Raw genomic sequence first — 18,169 nt, forward strand, 5'->3', positions numbered from 1 at the left:
ATATTTTTTTTCTATTAGAACCAATTATCCAGCTGGTAAGTCTGAACTTAAGAAAAAATCTGAGTCAGCAACTGGTCCAAACTCCATATTGCAGCAGAAAACAAATATGGGCAAGATAGGGTTGTAGGGAAAAAAATAAAGAAACACACACACACAGAGAAAAGAAAAGAAGAAGGCCTGAAGAATAATAGCCCCGAGCAAAATGAATCATATTCCTAAAAATCTTTTTGTCGAAAAATGTAAACATAACAATCTTATTCATTGTTATTCGGTTGCGCGCACTAAATTTTTTGTTTCAAGAATGCCCGTGTCGGAGCCATTCCAAAGAAGTATTAGCCCCAGGAGGGGTGATTTATGTGAATATGCTCATGGAGTTTTTGAGAGTTGGCTTCACCCGCGACAAAGATAGGACACGCCTCTGCAAGGATGGTACAGGCTGCATGCGAAGAGTGTGTTGCTTTGCGCACACAACTGAAGAGATTCGTCCTCTCTATGTGTCCACAGGCTCCGCTGTTCCTTCTCCCCATTCAGCTGCATCTTCTGCTATGGAAATGGCTGCTGCCTTGAGTCCACCCTTGCCCGCCCTCGTCCTCGGCTTCTGTCATGTCACCTAATCCTTTCACGCCACTGATGTCTCCGTCAGCCAGTGGCATTTCACAAAACTTCAACAGCACAGTCTTTACTTAGGGTAAGTAACAGTAGATATAGCTCCCACAGATATAGAATCACATCAGCCCTTCATTACGAAGATACTGAACAACCTTTGATTGTAACTCTGGAGGAATGCAAACAGGCCGGTAGTTTTTGTCAAGGCAGATTGCTATTGCCTTAGCTTCCGAGAATGGGCTGAAAGAAACAAAGAAACAGAGTGATCCCATTGTCTTTCAAGTCATTCGGACATGTAAGGAAAAGTTCATATATTGAAGCACCTCTTGATTTGGTAGCTTGAAAACCGCATGTTCAAAGAATATCCTAGCGGTGAGGATCCCGAGATCCTCACCTTCACTACAAATCTATCACCACTCGGTAGAGCACAAAACAATGTCGGAGAGACAGTTAGCATCAGTAATTACGATGCTAACAAAGATGGTATGATGTTTAAAGCATTACTCTTAAGGGTCCAAGAAACTTCAAATGACATTTCGATAATGCCAAAGCTTAGCCATTACGGGCAATTGCATCTGCTGATGCCCATCCTTTCAAACAGCTCATGACGACATGATCAACATCTTGAACAAACTATCATTACGATGAGAAGGCCAAATGAGCTCGGTGACTGTTAAATTACATCTCGGTTGTCGTAGTCTCTAACTAATGATCAGTCCAACATCGGGAATGTTAAAATTAGTCCAAAGCATTAAAATATCTGTCAAGTAGAAACTTACCATGTTGGCAATAACTTGCATAAACAGCATTGTTTACAACTCCATACCGATCTAGTTCATAATCTCTTACCTTAAGTTCAACTTCAAAAAAACCAATCATTCTCAGAAATGTAGGAAATGAAAGGTGTCACACAATGTGAGATGATCATAATTTTAAATCCAAATTTCAGAATAATAAAAATTAAATATGTGAGATGTGATTGGTTACCCTTTCCTCCTTGACCTACAATGACCTGTCATATAAAAAAAAATTAACAATTGGTAACACCAATAAAAATTCACAAACCGGATATAATGCGTGCAAAAAAACAACTTTGTTGGAAATATGACCAAATTTGTACCAAACTGAATTTGGAAATATCAATAGCTTCCACTTCCATGAGCATAAGTGAAAAGACAAATAGCCTTAAACTGATATGAAATCTCTCTCCATTGCTCCTCTGTAGGATCCACTCCAGTTGGATTGTGAGCACATGCATGAAGCAAAAAGAAAGAGCCATTCGGAGAATTCTTTTTACATAAAATATAGGAGAACAAATCAAAGGAGAAATTATCAAATAGGAGAATTCTCAATAGAATGTAAAGTAGGTGGTTATTATATATGTTTTATGTACCTTAACATCATCCATCAATGCAGCAAAATCTAGCCCTTTTGTCTCAGGATGGTAGTAATGGAAGACCCTCTTAGGCACATTAGCATCTCTCCAAATGTTATGATGACTAAGACAATGCATCGATTAGAATCTTGAATGGGTCGAGATAGGGCCAAAGAATATCAGGTGCAATATTAAGGTCTTCAATCACATTTGGCAAGGAGTGCCTCTCCCTAGGTTTGCACATGATTATTCTTGAAAAATGTTTACTTACAGCTAAATTGCTATCATAAACATCTTTTGATATTTACAAACCTTTAACAATGTATATGCAATGTAACTGTATAAGCCAAGCACGTCAAAAGAACATCAAGTTTTTCAGGCACTCACTTTGACCAAAGTTTAGCACAGGTATATAAATTGTGACTCGTGCAGAAGCGCTTCGAAAATCTGCAAAAAGTCGGCAAGCACCAGTCCCGAAAAGAGCTTGCACGGCTGCAATTCGTTGTCTTTGATAAAATCAGAATTCTCTCCATATGCTAGCTTCAATGTTTCTTCAACCATTTTCACACTAATCGATGTAGCTAGTTCACGATAGTCAATCGATAATTCCATTTTTTTATATTATTATTGTTATAATCAAACTTGAAAAACAGAGAAACCCTTCTTATTTAGAAGAGTGTGTTAGAAATGAGGTATTATAGTTAAACAGTACAGATGAACCTTTTAGTGTAAAACACGCCGGGGACTTTCCACTCCAATTGAATTTCCTCATTAGATCAAGTACCCATGTATCATTGTATATAAACTTTGAAATAGATTGTGCCTACAAGATACATCGATTCACCCAATCAATCTTACAAAAATCTTCTAATATGGAATTTAGACAATGAGAAGCCGCGAGGGTACAGAAAATAGTGTTGTAGTTCGCATGATATAACTTCCAACACCGATATAGTTCATTGCACTATCCATGATTACTTGAACAACATTTTCTGCCCCAAAAATCTTGAATAACTGAATCAAACAAATCAGCAAGACACTTCGTGTTCTTGAAATATGTTGATGCATCTACGACTTGTGGAAAAACGTCCCGAGGGGGTGAAGTCACTAAGAAATTTATTAATGCTCTTGATTTGTTATCCGTCCATGTATCCGCTATAATTGTGCAGCCAGTAATTTCCCAATCTTTCTCAATTTCTTTGGAGTGTTCACGACTTCAGATTTGATCCTTTCGAGCCATGTGGTCTTAAGGGCTTCGACGATGGAACTCTAAATCCGCTACCACACTTTGCTACCAGTATCTATCATCACCGATAGGAAGAAGAACGTCGCGATGCAAAAGTCTAACTTATTCTTGAAAAAGAACAGAGCAATACTCTTCTCTGCATCTTCACCCTCATACGAAGATGAGGTTCCCACCGCATGCCGAAGGAAAGGCTTTTGCCAAAGGAGATGGCTCCATACATATGAGAGCTTTATTTGTGGGCATATTTAGAAGTGGCTTCATTTCAGCAAGGCGTTGTTTTTTAGCGAAGAGCGACTTCCTTACCATCCTCTTTTGACGCAATAATAGTTCTCACCCTATCGGTGACATCATCCCTTACTTTACTACATGGAAGAACACCTTCATCGGGCAACCGGGACAGTGATGCTTCAATCTACTAATGCCCCCATTCAAAACTTTAAGACGAGAACTTACATTTCACCTTGTTTCCATCTAACTTCTCACAAGATTCCCAACACACATCTTTCTCTCTAACCACTGCCACAAAAAAGTATAAGATCAATCTTTCTCAAGTAGAACTTCTTTTTTTCTTGAATTTTCCAAACCGTATAAGGCATAAGATGCTCAAAACTAAAGTTTGCACGAAAATACACGTAATAGTAATCAATTTGAATCATCCCGTAGGATGATATCGAAGAGAAATTTAATCATCACGAGAATCAATTGCATGCATAAATCAACCACCATTATAGTCATATGTAGGCAGAATTGTTATGGAGAGTGTTAGCATAAATAGTCACAATTCTCTGTTCTAAAAGTCAAGTAGAAACTCAATGGGTCATGAGTTATATGTGTCATGGGAGAAACTTCGGCCTCTAGACCGAGAAAACTTGATCCCCTGAAATAGTGATCGTCATACGACTCTCGAGCAAAAGGTTATATACTTTATACTTTCCCTACATACGAAACTTGGTTAGTAAGCCCATAACAACCCGACAAATGCATAAAAAGGTGAAGTTGGCCCGGACATTTCATTGGTTTTGGAGTAAAGATATTTTCCGTTCATATAAAAAGTATGTGAGTCCAACATGAAAATCAAACCAAAAAGAGTACCAGTTTGTTATACTATCAAATTAGAGACAGGTAACCCACCTCTAATTTACATTGAGGGGTAACTTATATGCATTGGTCATGACATCCATCCAAAAGCAACATTCATTCTTTTAACTACGTGTGTGCAGGGGTTTGTCATGAAGAGAGTTTGTCTAGGTGTGCACAGGGGTTCGTGTTTCGTTTTTTTTTTACAATAAACTACACCTGAATAAGCAGTAAGTACAATGTTACCTTGTGGTTAGTCTCAAAGAACCTTATGACTTCTTCCATGTGGTTTCGGTAGAATCCCTGCATCACATCTTTTAATTTGTCTAAAGCAAAAATGATAGTGTTGAAATCAATATCTTAAACTTTCACGCAAATCTGTTTCCACTATTACCTCCAGATATCCAAAAAGACAAAAGTGAAGTAGATTAAACAAAAAGTAACTTACCGGGGCTCTTACTTTTCAGGTTTTCTTTTGTTTAAGAATGGAGATAAGATTTAAGAATGGAGTAAGATTGGAGATAAAATTTAAGAATGGAGATAAAATTTAAGAAAGAGGTTTTTATCTACTTATCTATTTTGGGTTTTTATGTATTTTGGGCTACGAACAATTGAAATCTTCAAAAAAGAGCGTAGATTTACTTTTTTTAAGAAAAATCTGATGTGGATAAGATTTAAGAATGGAGTAAGATTGGAGATAAAATTTAAGAATGGAGATAAAATTTAAGAAAGAGGTTTTTATCTACTTATCTATTTTGGGTTTTTATGTATTTTGGGCTACGAACAATTGAAATCTTCAAAAAAGAGCGTAGATTTACTTTTTTTAAGAAAAATCTGATGTGTCAGTCTCAGAGAAAAAAATGGGGCTGACGTGGGTCACTGGGAGCATTCTCAACTACTCAGTATTAATGGTCTTTGATGCAAGCACGTCCACACTTTTATTACACCCGTTTAGTTGCTATCAATGGGAACTATAACTCCAAGAACTTTGCATGCACGCCCATCACTTTGGGTGAGCTTATCCAAGAAATAGAAACTGTAATACTTTACCATGGCTAGGTAAAGGCCATCAATTCAGCCAATTTAAGGCTCAATTAAGAGGGAAGTTTCTTGGAAACTAACGAATGAACCATCTAAAGCGATATCATTTTCAGTTGAGAATAGATTGTCTCACTGGCTCACTGCTATCAAAAATATTTGCTTTGTAAACTGGTCTAATCCATCAATTCCCATTAACTTGACTGAAAAATAAGTCTACAAGTAGCCGAGAAACAGCAAGAAACAGCAAGACATCATAGAAATCAGGTATAACTGTTTCGCTTCTTCGACTAATCAAACATCCGCGGAAGAGGTCTGACTGCCATGAATGCATCCACAACCTAGAAGGAAGAACAAAAATAAGATAATAAGATGCATGACAAACGTTGTTTCACATGATTAAGGAAATTAGTACTACAACGAATAATTAGACGAAGCTACAACACTAAACTTCCTTCCTACTTTAACTACCCATCTCTACTTGCACGAGCTGAGGGCCTAATCATTTTGATAATCCAATAGAATGTAACAGTGGCTGTCTTTATGAAAGAATTCCGTAATTCCGTGGTTACATAACCTAACGAAAAAACAAAACAAAACATACTCATTGTGCATTTATCTATAGGGAACTGAGTTACTGACTGTACTACACAGTGATTGACTGAGTTATGGACTTTTGAATGAATACTGTAAACGGGTCCGTGCGTTGCACATTCAATTCCAGGTTTTAGGGCAAAGTTTTAAATCCAAAGGCTAAAATCGGACAGCCATTTTTTTTTTCTCTTCGCGGAAAGGGTAAATCGGTAATTTATAGCATTTCAGGGCTATAAAACTCAATAACGTCTTCAGAAAACAAACAGAGACATAATTTCGCGGTTCGTTCGTCTTCTCCGTTCATGATATTCCCAATTAAAACCCGTTCCGCGAAGAGCGACCAACGAATCATGCTATTGAGAGTGGCTACTTTTTCCCTCTCCATTTTTCTTTTTCTGTAGATCTATTCTTCTGCACAGGAGACTTCCAACCGGTAAGATCACATTCTGAATGTTTTCAGGCCTTTTTGTAGAAAACACGTTCAATTCTCTGATTTTCATTTGCAGGTAATCACAGAACAACTTTTGCTTCTTCTTCAAAACATTATTAGCGATCAGAAAAATTTCAAACCCGAATGATTATTCAGGTGGCATTCTTTGCTTCGTTATAAATGCAAGTAAGTAAATAAAACTCTTTGATACAATTCTCTGTTTCCAATTTGTAGGAAACCACACAAAATTCTTTGCACCGTTTCAACACCGTTTCCAGATTTTACAAAGAAAAGTAAATCATCCTCTAATCCCTAACTACTTCTCCCTCTAATTAGTCTCGCCCCCTGCATACTCTCCATTACCTCTACAACTGCAATGGAAGAGGTAAGGTTCCTATTTCCTAATTTCACTTTTACTTTCAGTTTGAATTTAATCTTAATTAAACAGTTTATTGTACGTTGCCTTCCTCTATTTTATTTTCATGCGTGATTTGAACCATTAATGCCGAAAGAACTTCATCTCAGATCCATTGCAAAAAATGAGTTACAATTTCATGTGTTCTAATTCTTCATGCATCCCTATTGCTCCATCTTAATGTTTGATTTCCATAGGATGTGATGAATGACAGCATATGACTGCGTTTCTCATAATGCTTATGTGGTTTAGATATAGCATTTCATTTTAATTTACCTGTGTCTAAGCATCCCTATTTTTCTTTCTTTCTTTCTAGATAACAATGGAACTTGGATTTTGAAAGTTAAATCACCGGTGTGAAGTTACTTGCTTATACTTTTCTCAACTCAAAGAGATGACCAAAGACTTTACAGTTTACACACACTCTTTTCCATTATGCCCTTCAATCTATTTAAATGTGTTTTCAATGTTTTATGGGTTTTCCGCAATTGTAGTTTTGGGGATTTCAGAATTCAAGCCTTATTGTAATAGACGTATGTATCTAAACAAGATTTATTGCTATTTAAATGTTATTTTTCTATTACAATCTACAGTTTGAATATTTGATTTGCTCTTTCTACCCCATTTTCTTAATTCAGTTTTCTATTTTTTCAACTTAATTTTGTGTCTTCCAAGTATACTTTTGAGTATTTCACAGTGATAACAAATATACTTATTTTTATTTCTCTTTTCTTTTCTTTTCTTCATATTTTGAGAATAATCGGTCTTATGGTTCCTTATCAACCAAATTATAAGAGTGTTTACTATCATAAAAAAAATTGCTTTTGTTAGCTAGCTACAATTTCTTTCTTTGTCCAACCTACCTACTTATTTAAACCGACCAAAATATTTAAAACGGCAAAAAAAAAAAAAAAAAAAAAAAAAACTGATGAATTCGCTAGATCATTTTGAAGACAATGATAAAAAAAAGGTTATTCGTATTGCATTTTTTTTAGATATTTTATTCTCCAGTGTAGAATAATAATTATGTTTTGTTTTGTTTTTTCGTTAGGTTATGTAACCACGGATACCAGATTTCCCAATTAGTTCCCGTATTCCCGATTTTATGCCAAAGTTTTAAATGGAAAGGGTACCAGAAAGTTAGACAGCCACTTTTTTTTTGCTCTTAACACAAAGGATAAATTGGTAATTAGATACTCAAGTTGATAAGATATAGAATTAGGAGGTTTCCTGGAACCTATATTTATTTCGTTATAGCCATATATACCACATGTAGAAGCAAATAAAATATCTAGAAATGGGGTATCATTACTTTGTCCTTAGAGAATGCAAGACACGGATCAACCTGAGTAACATGTTTAGCCCAAACCATAACATGCTTACTGGAGCTATACCTGCATGGGTCTTGGGAAGAAACAGAAATGTGTTAGTATATGTCCTTAATATTCATGTCTTTATTTTATTTGTTATTTTGCATGCCACTTGAAATGATTTCAGGATTATTTGGATTAATTGTTGAATGGTACAGAGGTCGGTCGACTTAGGCAAACTAATTATCACTCTTTAAGAGCTACTCTAAATTGTAGACTTGGTTAGGTTCCCCAGCTTAGTTTACCTCTGTAGTTATTTGACTTAAAGTGCCTATCTGAGTTTCTATACTCAGGGTACTTTTGGTTTCCATCACTCTTCCAACCACTTGAGCAATCCCCTTTAATCTATTATTATTTTTTTTTTTTTGCATTTTCTATCCTTGGATGTTATGGTGTCCAAAGAAAAGGTAGAAGGTGCATGCCCTGAACAAGTACACTTTCTTCTTATGTTTTTAGGAGCTTCTTATGTTGATTTAGAACAAAATGACCTTACATGGTGGTACGTCTTACAGAATGTTTCTTATAACAATTTCACATGGGAAGACACTGATCCAAGAGAATGTTCTAATGGGAATGTGTAAGTCTTATGTGTTTTCTTTCTTCATTTTTATGGATTTAAAGCAATTATTTGCTCTCTAACTTTGATCTTTCCGTTCCATCAAGAACTTGTTTGGAGAGCTATTTCACAACAAAAAATAAGTTGTAAGATACTATTTCCCTTACTGTGATTTTGTGTTGTAAGCTGTTAGATAAAATGCATAACTGTGGATTGGTTTACTGGTCTCTTGCATCAAGCTTTTCTGTAATATACTGACGATGCTTAAACTCTAATTTTTCCTGTTATAGATTTAAAGTTGGTTTTCCTTTAGACTACATATATATTCACTTTCATAATTTGTTTTAACATGAAAATTGGGTGTATTTGTTATGATTATGAATGCTGGTTAGTGTCTCTTCACTTGAATAAGGAAAAAACACTACATTTTTGGCAAAACTTACTCGCTTAGTTAACCAGTGGTAGCATCCAACTCAACTTGCAGGGGTGCACTGATTGGATTGCTTATTGCCCCCTAAATAGATTATAAATGCTCTCCTTCTCCAGTACCCACATGCTCCTAGAACTTCACCGACCTAATTTATAGAGAGACTCTAATCAATATACACAAATATGCTCTGACCTACGACCAAACAGTTCACACACTTAAGCGGGTGAAATGGAAGTCCTTAGAATGCGTTGTTTTGACCAACACTAGAAGGCTCTAGCGATGATCACTAACACTAGAGGGATTCCTATTTCGAAGTATAACAACAAAAGTTCCCTTTTTCTTGAAGCAGTACTTATTCTGGTAAATGAATCTGGTTAAGGTGGAGTTCCATCCAGTATGCTCATGTTGAGGCTCACAGTACTGCAACTTACCCTACTTTTTCCAGGTACCAGATTTTCATATTCATCATTCATATCTCTGGCATCGACATCACTGCTGCCTACATTCGGACCATTTCTCTCATGATAACTGCCCGACAGGTTCACACTTAAATTATTTTTTCCAAAATTACTTCCTATGCGCCAGCTACACACATTGGAGGATTCATACTGCAGAGAGGCACCTGACACATATTTAAATGAGGAATCATCTTGGTATGGAGGTGGAAGATGTTGTTAGCATTATCTTTGGACAAGGTGTTGGTGGGGTTGGACTTGCTTCCCTCTTGGGAGTTTTTTCCCATATTGCCAACAGTTACATCAATAGTATTGCTAAGTAAGACTTGCTGAGGTGGACAAGTCTGGTCATTCTTCACAGATTGGAAAAGGAAGGACGGCGGACTTGCTGGTCTGGTTAAAACCTTTTGTGTTGTGGAGCTCATGCTAATGTTGTTGCAATGAGTAGACTGTTTATTGGGAGCGCAATAGGAATCATAATCAAAATTGTAAACGGGCTTTTTTTTCACAGCTTCAATTCTATTATCAAGTGGTAAACATCTTACTAAATTCTCTCTGATCCTGATTAGCGGTAGAGGCAGCTAAGTAGTTAAAATCGGTTTTTTAATCGGTTGAGGATTTATATGCGATTAATCGGTTAATCGGTGATTAATCGGTGATTTAATCGATATCATGTATATATTTGACGCTTTCAAAATATATAATAGTATAATCATACCAAATATTTCTTTTATTCAAATACAACAAAAATATCAAATTCTCATAATCACATCTAACTAGCTCAATTTTGGAGTACTAAAACACAAATATTACGTTAAATATTTATAGGAATAAAGATTGAGAAGCCATAATTTTATTAGAGAGATAATACAATAATTTGTATATTTAACTTTCCGTTAAGGAGGGAAAATAAGTAAACTCTTATCTTTGTGTATTAATTGGGTTATATTATTATTAATACGGTTTAAGAATCTAATTCGTTAATTTTACGTATTTTTTTAGATAGAGAACCGATATTTTCAATAATTTTTTTTCTCGGTTTAGTGAGAAATCGGTCATCTCGGCCGATTAATCGGTCAATTCGGTGATTAAATCGGTTCGGTGAGAAAAAGTTAAAAAATCAGTAAAAACTAATTGGCTTACGAGCGATATGCGATTAATCGGCCGATTAATCCGATATTGATAGCATAGAGAGGCAGTAGTACACTTGGTTGGTAATTATACAGCACAAGTTTACAAAGTACCAAAATTGTCTCCAAATATTTTTCAGTAAAAAATACACACTGGAGGTCAACTTTAGAAATACCTTGAGAACTGAAGTGTTTTTTCCTTATTTAACTTTTTAATTTACTATTCTAATTTACATGCGTTCATTCTTTTCCCCAATTTTTATTACCTAGCACGTGCAACGCACGTGTGCGTTTACTAGTATATATAATGGGGAAACTAGCCGCCGTTTATTAGTCTTCGTATCATCGGTTTTAATCTAAACTTGTACCCAAAAGTTTCACCCATAAAATTTTCACAAAACTTATGTACAAGGGTAAATATGTCATTTAACAAAAAATAAAAAAAACACGGAAAATTCTGCTTTCACAAAAAGCACCGTTTTGACCCCATTTTCCATCGCATGTTTTCCCCAAATAACTGTTCTTCTTCATTCTCTCCCAAAAAAGTTCGAATCTCCTTCAGCAATGACCAATAAAAAAAAAGCCTCCGTCAATCCCTCGCTGATTTCTCCATCTTCGTGATCGTATCCTCTTTCCCTCATTTTTTTCCGAACGTTTAATATTCTGCAACCGGCAATGGATGAGGTTAGTTTGATGATTTATTTTTTCTTAAAGTTTCTTAATCAAATTCTAATTCACTGAATTCCTAATTTGTTATTCTTTGTTTCCAATTTGCAGGCAATCCTTCTTCATAAACAAGTGCGCTCCTTTCTATTGTACATATGAAGAATTTACTGCCATAACATATGAGGAAAAAAATTGTTCGTCTTCTCCATTCCTAACATCTGGGAGCTCTAACGGCTTTTATTGTTTTTTTTTACAACCCTTTTCTCAAACCAAGATTGCATGTCACTCTTGGCTGCTTGCAGGATAGGCGTCTCATGTTCTGAAATGCAGCTTAAACAATCCTAATGTATAGTGGATACTAGCGCTACACACTACTTTTCCTTAAATGAAACAAAGAGACTCGAAGAAACTGAGAAAGGTAAGTGGAGGACAAGGGTGATAAGGAAAGACACCTCAAAGACCAAGACTATACGTGGTACACTTTTTCCAGTGCATGTTTAAAAAATTTAGTAGTTGACACTATTTCCGAGTGAAAAATGATCTCAGAAGAGCCAAATCCAGCTACTCAGACTCTAAAGACCCACAATTGGGATAGGCATTGAATAGAGGTGAACCTACTCCTCACCGATGATTGATGAGCAAGCGGCCACTGATATAGGTATTGTGCTTAAAGAGATTAAGGAAGTTCTCAAGCAGGCTGAGGAAGAGACGCCGCCAGAGCTACCGAAGACAACCACCTAAGAGGAGGTAGATCATATGATCGAGTTGGAACCCGGAGCCAAGCTGCCAACCAGAAGAATGAAGGCAACTCAAGAAATTACTACATTCAAAATTCATTCAGCCATACGAAGCACCCCATTGTTTTCAGAAGGACATATTCTCACTTTAAGGTATAATCTGTTTATGGGTTCACATATAAGATGGTGAAATAACCCCTGACATTAATTCTTTTTCTAACTTGCAGAAGTTGATCTCAGCTACAACATGTTATCTGGATCAGTTTCACAGGTGCTCGGTGGTTTGACATCTATCCTATCGCTTAATATATCAAACAATTTCCTTACTGGGGGTTTGCTTAATATATCAGTTTCCACATGTGTTTGGAAATCTCAGAGAACTAGAGCAGTTCAGTGCACACTCCAATAATTTCTTGGGCCTTTTACCTTCTTCTCTATCGTTTTGTCCAACGCTTCAAGTGCTTAACCTTCGGAACAATTCTCTTACAGGGAACATCAGTCCCAATTTTACAAGAATACCCAGTATAACTTCACTAATCATTTCTCAGGACCCCTTCCTGCTACTCTATCGAGTTGTAGGAAGTTGAAAACCTTAAGCCTTACTAAGAAAATTTTCCATGGGAGATCCCTTACGATTTTGCAAATCTCACATCTCATTTCTCTCTTTGTCAAACAATAGCTTTAAGAATTTGCCAAGGGCGTTGGGTGTACTTCAGCAATGCCATAATCTATCCTCCTCCAAATAAAACTTTGTGGAAGAAGGTAAGTGAACTATTTAGAATTAAACTTTCTCTGCTTCCACTTTGTAGGAAACCACTTTCAATTATCTTGATTTTCTTTTGCAGGTAATTGCAGAAAACAGATTCTTCTTTTTTAAAAACAGGTTCGCCTTTTTTTTTTCCTCCCGTTTTTGTTGTTTTCGTTGTTGTCTTCATCACTTTCATGTTCCACACGATTTTTTTTATGTGCCTGACTGATAAGATATATCTAAATGGCACTTCTTTCTAACTATCTGCGTATATGGGTTTTATTCAATATATGTATTCCAATTTTTTTCTTAGTACGTGACTGCCCCATAGTTTTTTATTTCACATTTTCATTCATTTTTTTTCCCATTATCATTTTTTATTTTGTTTAGATCAAATTTGTATTTAGAGTGATTTTGTTGTACTTTCAGATTGCAATAGCACTATCAGGCTATCAACAATTAATCCAGGAGTGTGTTCTGCGACTCCCATTTTTCAGGTGTGTTCCATTCAATTTTCGTCCTTGGTGATTATCTGGAGAGTTTAGTGCATTCTTAATAAATAATTAAGTACTACTAATTTATTATTAGGACTGATTCCGTGTGAACCAGAATGGATTGCCATACTGTTGTTGCTTTGGTTAATCGTTTTATAATTGGTATCATTCATTATGTTACATGTTGCTATTTTGTTTCCCCCAAATAATAATATTCTTTTTGCTGGGAATGATTTCAGTGTGCTCTATATATAAAATTATGGTCTCTGGATTATTTGTTTAATATAAGATTAATCTTCACTAGGGTGTCTGCTACATACCATTCTTTTGTGGGTCTTCGTATATTTCTTAAGTGTTGACTCACAATGTAACAAGACATCTCTTTGGTGGATGCATTACTTTTGACATCAAATACCAAATACCAAGTATGTAGTTCCCTTCTTTTTCATATATATTTTTTTATCATAGTACTTTGATAGGACACTATGTAATTGATGAATTTTTTTCAGATCTTTAAAGGGCTAGCATATATTCACACTGTACCTGGAGTTTGCCATCGGGATGTGAAGCCACAAAATCTTCTGGTAATTACTCTCTAAGTGTTTTATATTCAATTAAAGCGTTATGAGAGAGGGAAAAAAAAAACTATCAACCTTTGATGTGTTCATTTGTTATGTGTTTTGATCTTTATAGATTATCATAGGCAAAATTATTTTCTTTTTTCTTTCGCTCAAAATTATTTATGAGTTGCATTGCTTTATACGGTTGACTTTAACGCTTTAACGACTGTCTCAATAAAAAGTTGTTAAGCATCGGATAACTATCCGTGCCAATTTTCTATTTTTCCATTCATAGATTTATACAGAATGATAGCATCAACAGATAAGTGGTTTATGTCTAATGAACCATATGGATACGCAAATTCAATTAACATTATTTGTACAATCTTAGATTTCGCAGCAATACACAGTTTTCATTGTAACCAACCCTTGCAATTTCTTTGTTAAACATCACTGCATGATTTTTCCAAAAATGTCACAAAACTTTTTTTTTTTCTGGGTCAATTTCTTCATTACCATTGTGCTTCTTCATCACCATTACTTGCAGAACCAAACCAATTCAATGTCTTTCAATGTTTGTTGATTTGAAAGTAATGAATCTGTATTTTCAGGTATAATTTTTGTCTTTGGGGCCCTTTTACCTAGCATCAAACTCATTCACTCAATTACATAGTTTCTCAATTTCATCCTGTTGTCTAAGTTTGACTCATCTAATCCCTATTAAACTACAAAATTAAGTAATAGCAGATAATTTGAAGATTGGTTTATGGTTTCCAAATCTAATAATGGATCTACTAGGTTCTTTCCTCCCGTTTCTCTGTGTCTTCTTCACCACCTTCATCTTCTAAAAGATTTTTTGTTGTTTGAGAAAAGCCTGATAAAATTTAACTGCCTTAACATATAAGAATTCCTATTTTTGTTTTTTGGGGTCTAATGATTTTGTCAAACACAGGATGGCAAAAGGACTAATGCTTCATTACAATGTCAATCGAATTGGGATTATGGGCTTCTTTAAGGTATGCTTAGAAGAACTCGCTTTGGTAGGTTTCGTTCCTTTATGTACTTTTGTTTGAGAGTACTCATGCTTTAGATTCCTGTGTTTCCACAATTTACAACTTTGGTTTGGTACAATTTATTTCGCCTTTTTCCAAGGCTTATTTAAGTGCTTTTTACTTTTATAGTCTACACTTCGTTATATGTTGTCTTGCAATAGGGTGACTTTATAACTTAAACACGTTATAACTTAGACATTTCTTTGCTTATTGTTTTTTTCCTTTCATTCTTGACTCATCAGATGGTTACTAATAACTAATTAAGTTATTAAGTTATGTAATAATGCATTCTTGCATTGTTGATGGCACAAAGCCTAGATAAAGGACGATGGAAAGAGTTATACTGATGTTGTATAACGTACTATATTATATTACTATTCCACTGCAGCTTTCACGAGGTCTACTAACTTAGGAAAATATGCCCTTTTACAGGTGTTTAGTAATTGTTAGGAATGTATTTATCATATTTGTTATTGTGGGGAATGTATTTATCATATTTACTGTACATAGGGTATAAATGAGTTATTCAACGAATCTAATATTTGTTTATCCTAACACTGGAAAATGCCCAGTTCTTTTCATCCCACAAGCGCTTTTAATAGATCTCATGAGTAGAACCATGTTTATATCCATGTGTTCCTGCAAGTGTTGTTTACATGTTTGTAGTAGTCAAGTTCCGTTTAGAGTTTAGGTGACTAACTTCATTTAACATATTGACTTTGAATGTCTCCAAACTAATGTTATGGCTGTGAATGGTCTGCGCTTGGGGCATGTATATATTCCAGAATAGAAACTCCATCTTTTCTGAGTCCCCTGTGATCTTATGCCGTCAAAGAAACTTATTGAAAGGTCCAGGACCTGCTTATGGCACGCATGTTACATTGGGCTTTTAATGCCTGACTCAAATCTTATAAAAACCTGCTGAAGGAGAGAAAACTGGCTAATGATTTTTTAGAAAATCAATGGCAGAATCGCTTCCTTGCAGCAACCATTATATTCGTTCTTGCTTTAATCCTTTTCTATTCCACACAATAGCTCCTGAATCCTGATAGTGTCCCCTGCTACTCAGGTAAAGTCGTGAAGTGTGAGGAGCTACCTATTTCGTACTTACTATTTACTACTTAGAGATGTTTTGCAAATTACTTTAGCCTGGTGTTAGTTGGGCAATCTGTATGAAGGCTTGATACACTTTCCTTTGTTGTCAATTGTCATTTGATGTAGTATTTCGTTCGTTTTATCTCCAAAAAACTCACATGGTCTTTTCCACTGCATTGTTTTCATGCACTAGACTCCCAATGAAAAGCCTATATGGTTCAAGTCCTCAACTGGGATAATAAAAAGGGTGTTGACATTGAACTCGAGTAACACGTCTCTGGTAGCGTATTTTAGTAGCTCCCTAAGACAGTGATCTCTGAAGCGGGTCATGCTTCTTCTTTTGGAGCAGGTTGATCCTCATACCCATGACGTAAAGCTTTGTGATTTTGGAAGCGCACAAATTTTGGTATTAACTTCTTGCATTTTCTTACAGTTGTTCTCTTAATAATATTTTCATTGTGGAGCTCCATAAGTCAAAAATGATCTAAATATCTGGAGTGGAATATATATATTTATATTGTGGAGAATGGAGATAATTTCTGCTTGCGCTCTTACGTGGTAGTAGTGTATCACTGTATTGTTTCTCTTATAGTCATTTGTGGTCTTTTATGGCCTCATTTCATCCAGCATACTTTTATTTCTATCAAAATGTTCATTATGAGAGACAGTTTAAAATTTTCTCGACTCTGGTATGTAAAGAAAGATTATGGTGCTTTCTCTTGCCAGGTTAGCGCCTCACACCAGGAGCAAGCTACGCAGTTATGCCTTTCGCCTGATATATCTAATGTTTACCATTTAGCAACCCTCTGATATATCTAAGTATCACTTCACCCCCTGGTGCGCATGTTTAGCCATCACCATTTGATTACGTATATTTCCTTTGGTTAGTGACTCGTACAGCTTAGTAAGCTTCTAGACTCTAAACTTATTAGTACTAGACCGGAAGTAAGATATGAGAAAGAAAGAGAAAAAAAATGATTGGCTGAAGAGGTTTGGAATTGTTTCGAGAAGAAAAGGAAAAGTTAGAAGATATTGTTTCGGAAGTTTGGAATTGGTTTGTAGATGCACAATCTCTAATCGATCGGTGTATTATATCACGAAACACAGTTTTACTCACATTGGTATGTTTTCTCCTCTATTTTTCTATTATGTGGGAAAACTCAATATCTATTCATTTTTTTTTACTGCCACTATTGTGATCAAACTTATTTGAATAATCCACATGCAACATTGCCTACTCAATCCTATATCATGCTAGACCAAATCATTAATAGAAAGTTTACATTTATTTTATTTCTTCTTCTGAATATATTTTACTTTTGTGAATTGAGAACTAATGAAAGTGATGCATCTTTTATTTACGTTTTACTAGGTTTAATCACTTCCATGTATCAAACAAGAAGAGCAGTACGTACCAACCACTCAAGGTATTCGTAGTCAATTTATGTCTTTTTAGTTACGTGTATTCATTTTGAAGGAAGGTACATATTGTGCTAGCTATGCCGCTTTCAACACATTGCTTTGCCATCTACCAAGGCTTAGGATATCCACTACCAAGGTTTCAGACAAGGTCACCTACCAAGGCTGCTGGAATGTTTTCTGGGACACGAGAAATGTGCTACGTGTCGTAAAACGGCTTATCCACTAGAGAAGGTAAGTGCTACAGTTCTTATTCATCTGAATGAATTATGTGCTTCCTTTTACTTGGCTTCTGGTATGTGGACTATCTTTGCTATTTTTATTACACAACGACCATTTTGATTATGGTTTTGACTTATTTATATTGTGGACCTAACAAAGTCCATGTTAGAAAGTAAGTCGTATGAAAGCAGTTTACTTGCTACAATGCAGAAGAGTCACTGGAGCATGTAAGGAGGAAAACGTGTCTTTTATTCATCACATATTAACATATCGTGTTATAGAAAAGATACAATGTTTAATTAGTTATAGAAAAGATGAACAAAAGGCATTGGAGCATGTGCGGAGCAAATAGTTTTAACTTTTTACAATTTTAGCTACTTGGTTTTGATTGGCAATTAGTTTTAGTTAATTAAACTTTTTACAAGGCTGAGGAAATGCTTGCGGTGACACATGA

General features: G+C 35.5%; 1 long non-coding RNA gene and 1 pseudogene across 1 annotated transcript; both read right to left on the minus strand.

Annotated features, from left to right (window-relative positions):
• Positions 1-1,597: 1,597 nt before the first annotated feature.
• On the minus strand, positions 1,598-2,105 carry LOC147505898 (uncharacterized). Its single transcript, XR_015220705.1, has 3 exons — positions 2,000-2,105; positions 1,727-1,895; positions 1,598-1,618 (listed from the first exon to the last, which is right to left on the minus strand). It is a non-coding gene; the product is annotated as an uncharacterized LOC147505898 (long non-coding RNA).
• Positions 2,106-2,645: 540 nt separating this feature from the next.
• On the minus strand, positions 2,646-4,589 carry LOC147505899 (uncharacterized; annotated as a pseudogene).
• Between the last annotated feature and the right edge of the window lie 13,580 nt (positions 4,590-18,169).

Source organism: Coptis chinensis, chromosome 4, assembly GCF_015680905.1.
Source record: "Coptis chinensis isolate HL-2020 chromosome 4, ASM1568090v1, whole genome shotgun sequence".
NCBI classification, from domain to species: domain Eukaryota; kingdom Viridiplantae; phylum Streptophyta; class Magnoliopsida; order Ranunculales; family Ranunculaceae; genus Coptis; species Coptis chinensis.